This window comes from Urocitellus parryii, chromosome 5 (genome assembly GCF_045843805.1).
Source record: "Urocitellus parryii isolate mUroPar1 chromosome 5, mUroPar1.hap1, whole genome shotgun sequence".
Lineage (NCBI taxonomy): Eukaryota > Metazoa > Chordata > Mammalia > Rodentia > Sciuridae > Urocitellus > Urocitellus parryii.
Genome location: NC_135535.1, coordinates 22,066,338 through 22,071,227, shown reverse-complemented (window position 1 = coordinate 22,071,227; position 4,890 = coordinate 22,066,338). Strand labels below are relative to the sequence as shown.

Genomic DNA, 4,890 nt, shown 5'->3' with positions numbered 1-4,890 from the left:
AAGCATTTTTGTTTCACTCATCCTATACCACTTATCCCTTCCGCCCCAAAAGAAAAAGGCTCTAAGACTGCCAGGGAAGATAATCAGAGCAACTACTCCAGGAAGGTGGTTTTTCACACTTCCTGGCGGCACACCAAAGAGAAACAGAACCCAGGGAGGGGACCTGAACACTCCTTGAAGAAATACCTGAGCAAGGACGTGTGCATGGCTCCTCGTTAGTATAGTGGTTAGTATCCCCGCCTGTCACGCGGGAGACCGGGGTTCAATTCCCCGACGGGGAGGTTCTCATCTTTTTAATATCCCGACATTACTTTTATAAATTTAACCCTCATGACATTGCTGTCAAACATAAGGATGTCTCGACATCCTTTCTAAGTACACAACCATGTATTTTCAAAATGATCACCTTTACGCTTAAGGCACAGGGTGGAATGAAAGCTGACCTGAGAGAAAACACTACATTGTTGACAAAGGAGGAAAGGAAAGCGCAGAGGCTCGGGCGGGCCCCTAGCTCGCCCTGGGCGCCAGATGGCACCGGTCCGCGCGTGCGCAGTAGCTCCCCGTCGGATTGCAACTCAGGGTCAGGAACTCACGCGCCATCCGTGGGGGAGGGGAGAGGAAGGACGGCGTCTCCGCCCCTAACGGGCGGGGGCGGGGCACACAAGAACGGAAATGGCTCGATAAAGAAGAGGAAGGACTGTTTTCTGCTGACCCTAGGGGCCCGCTTAACCGGGTAACCCTATCGCGGTTCCCCGCTGGCTATGTCTCAATCTAGGTAGAGAGCTCGTTGTCGAGGACAGTTGAGCTCTGACGGAATTGGTCTCCAGCTCCGACAGATACCGAGTGGAAGGAAAGCAAGAAAAGGCGGGGTTCTGCCGGAAGAAGCGCCATGTTATCGGAGTCCTAAGAAACCGCGCGAGCCATAGCCCAGCAGGACCTCGTGGCGCAACGGTAGCGCGTCTGACTCCAGATCAGAAGGCTGCGTGTTCGAATCACGTCGGGGTCATGGCTTTTTTTTTTTTTTTTCTTTCTGAAATTATCCGTTTGTACAATCTTCGATGCTTTCCCGCCATTTTTCGAAAATGATTTTAGTGTTAAAAAAACAAAAGTCTTCCTCGGTTAAAAGTTATCGTAGTAACCTTTAGTGTGCAGAAAGATAAAGCTTACCATATAGTAAAAAGCCTTAAGGATGGTGTTTGTACGGTCTGGTCTTGTACAGTGAGTTTTTTGTTATTACCGAGAAGTAAGCCTACAGAGTGGAAGGGTTACCTCTGCATCACTCAGCATATCAGCCCACTGCGGTCCTTTGTAGCATATATGCAATATACGGTGCTGGCTGCTTTTCCGAAAATGATTTTAGGCCATTTGCCTTTTAAAAGCAAGTACAATAGAGTACTGTTTTGAATATTATGATTTACAAATTTTAGCCCTTACTGGGTGCCACAGGCACTGTGAAAACCGTACAACGTACAACGTGTGACCAATATAAAATGAGGCTGTGGCACACAGGTTTTAGTGATCTGCCAAGGGTCACCCAAGATTGCAATCAGCTGACTGACTCCAGATAGCCCTCTAAATGTTTGATTTTAAAAAGGTGGGGTAGTGGGGAACTATTGAAAGAATGTCTTAGAAGCTGCAGGAATACATTTTCATCAATTTCAAGTAACAAGTCACATACTACTTTGACTATTAATCTCTTTATACTAAATAGTGCCTTAAAGGTAATGTATACAAATATTTGTTGCACACACACACACAAAAAAAAAATAAAAGAATAACAGGCTATGAGAAATATTTTTAGGCTTTTATTGGATATTTCTATAAAAGCCCCTGAGTTTTACTGCTCTATATTTTGAAAATATCAAATAATAAGTTCTAATGATTCAACCTAATGTAGCCATATAGCTAGACATTGTATTTTCAGTTTGATGTAGTTTGTTTTTCCCTCTCCTGTTCAAATTGAAAATAGATCCATTTCAACAGATATTTATGAGACCTCCCCAATTAAGATGAACCTGGTGTTGTAGATGAGGGTGACAGTAAAATTTACATTGAGTAAATTTTTTTTTCTTCTTTTTTGAGCATCAGGAGACATATATTTTAAGCCCCCCCCAATACTATAATATGTTTTGTGCCACAAAAGTAGCATAAATCAAATGGTGTGGGGTGCTAAAAACTGGGAGATTAACTCAGCAGTTTGTTATATGAGCTGGTAACAATGTGATACAACCTGCTGTGTCTACATCACAAAAATGTGATTTTATACAAATGAAACAACATGCTTCTTACAAGTGAAGATCAAAGAAGTACTGTTACAGAAATATGCTGTATTTACAAAGGTTCCAGGAGGAAGAAAGAAGATAGCTTCTATTAATGAGCTAAATTGTCCTCCCAAAGTCTTCTGTTGAAGCCCTAATCCCCAGTACATTGAAATGTGAATATATTGGGAGACAGACCTTTAAAGAGATGATTAAGTGAAAATTAAGCCATTAGAGTGGCTCCTAATCCAGTCTGATTGGTGTCATCCTTTAAAGATTAAATTTGGACCTACAAACATTAAGGATATATATACTCAGAGGAAAGGCCATGCAAGAACTGAACAAGAAGTCAGTCATATACAAGGCAAGGTTTAGCACCTTAACTTTGTACTTCTAGCCTCCAGAGCTAACACAGCTTCCTTGGAGACCACTTAGTTCTTCAGTATGGCCAGAGAAGGAAAAAAAAAAAAAAAAAAAAACTGGAGAGGTAAACAAGACAGATGACACAGTATCTTTTACATTCTAATTTAGATTTTATTTTGAGGATAATGCAGAGCTATTATAATGATACATCAAATTGTTTTCTAAGCTGTAAAGCAGTTTATTTACACATTGTTATTAATACTATTATATGCACTGTAAAACTTTCACTTCACAGTTCCCATCTTCTTTCCCAAAGGTGAACATACATGGTTTCTTAGAATGGTCCATTGACTGACTTGTTGTAACTTTTAATTAACCTAAACCCAACACTTCATTTTAACTTGATCTTTATATAGGGTTGATGTGTGGAAAGAAGATCTAGAATACACAGATCCATATTCTGACTTCGTTTCATTTCACTAAAAATTTTCCAGAGTATTATTTTTTTTAATTTTTTTTAGATGATTGGCCTTTATTTATTTATCTGTATGTGGTGCTGAGAATCAAACCCAGTGCCTCACACATGTGAGGCAAGTGCTCTACCACAACCCTAGCCATTATTGTTTATTGTTTATCCCCAGCATCACAGAAAAAAGAAAAGATGATTCATTCTCTCTCTCTCTCTCTCTCTCTCTCTCTCTCTCCTCTTTAAAAAAAAAATAGATCTGGATAAGTTGATGAAATGGAGTTTGGGGATAGGCAAAATTGAAATATTCTAATTCTGATAAACCAAGTGATTGCTTGACTTCTCACATTAATTTAAAAAGAAAAATATTTGTGGTTTAAATTCATATGTGTTTATTATAAAAATCTTGGAGAATACAGAAATCACCCATGCCCCACTACCCATGGGAACTACTACAAACATTTTGGTCCATATGAGATTAGTATGTTTTTCTTTGAATAGATTTTTAAATATGCACATCTCCACACACACTGTTACATCTATATTCTTTATAGAACTGCAATCTCCTTCTACATAGTACTCCATTTTTTCTACTTTTTAAGTAATGTTACTGTGAACATTCATTTTTTTTCTTTTCTTTTCTTGAGGTGCTGGGGATTGAACCCAGGACCTTGTGCATTCGAGGAAGCACTCTACTAACTGAGCTCTACCCCCAGCCCTTCCTCATATTCTTAAACATCAAGAACATGATTTTAATGACCATGAAATATATGGATTTTTATGACCATAATATCATAGTTATTTCATAAATTACTTAGCCAGTTCCTTATTGTAGATTTCAGTTTTTATTTTTCACCATTATAAATAATAAAACAACAAATATAAACAAACTCTACTTTTGATTATTTCCTTGGAACAAATTTCCAGAAATGGCTTAAGGGAAATAAACATTTTTTAAGGATTTTGGCTTTTCAATTTTTTTTTTTTTTAAAGAGAGAGAGAGAGAGAGAATTTTAACATTTTATTTTATTTTTTCTTAGTTCTCGGCGGACACAACATCTTTGTTGGTATGTGGTGCTGCTGAGGATCGAACCGGGTCGCACGCATGCCAGGCGAGAGCGCTACCGTTTTTGACATCATTTTAAATGTAAACCAATCTTCTGTTTGAAGTGACTTCTTTTTGAAGTGACACCCTAAAGTTCACAGTCAATCCCATGAAAAACAAAAGTCAGCTGTATATTAATAACATGGGAAATGGAGGCAGTTATCCAAATGATTAAGAAAGCTATGAAAAAGTTTTCTGACAAAATAATTGGAGCAAATTTTTTAGTTTTGTCTGATTTATTTTTATGTGATGCTGAGGATCGAACCCAGGGCCCCACACATGTTAGGCAAGTGCTCCACCATTGAGGCACAACCCCAGCCCCTTAGTTCTGTTTTAGCATAGAAATATCTTTCCATTGATTCTCGGGGTTTGGAGCCTTGATATTGTAAGTATTTTAAGGATTTTTAATAGTTGTTTTAATATAAGAAATCAATTTTATATTGGATGAATATTATAAAATACATAGCTCCCTCCCCCCCTTAATTCAGAACATTTCACAAAGAAATGGAGAGTTTTTAAGCATTGTTATTCTGGCCCTATTGTCAAAATGTCTGGTCAAGGTTGGTGTCATGCATGAGAAAGGGTACTAAAAGAAGCAAGTCTTTGAAATGGGAAGGACCCTGAATACAAATGGTAGAACTTACTTATGATAGTACAAATCTTCAATTGGAAAAAAAGAAAAGATGCAAGAGAAAATG

The 4,890-nt window shown here is 38.2% G+C and overlaps 2 non-coding genes across 2 annotated transcripts; both read left to right on the top strand.

Moving 5' to 3' along the window:
• The first annotated feature begins 209 nt into the window (after positions 1–209).
• Positions 210–281, top strand: Trnad-guc (transfer RNA aspartic acid (anticodon GUC)). The gene has a single exon. It is a non-coding gene; the product is annotated as a tRNA-Asp (tRNA).
• A 653-nt stretch (positions 282–934) lies between these two features.
• On the top strand, positions 935–1,006 carry Trnaw-cca (transfer RNA tryptophan (anticodon CCA)). The gene has a single exon. It is a non-coding gene; the product is annotated as a tRNA-Trp (tRNA).
• Positions 1,007–4,890: the final 3,884 nt, after the last annotated feature.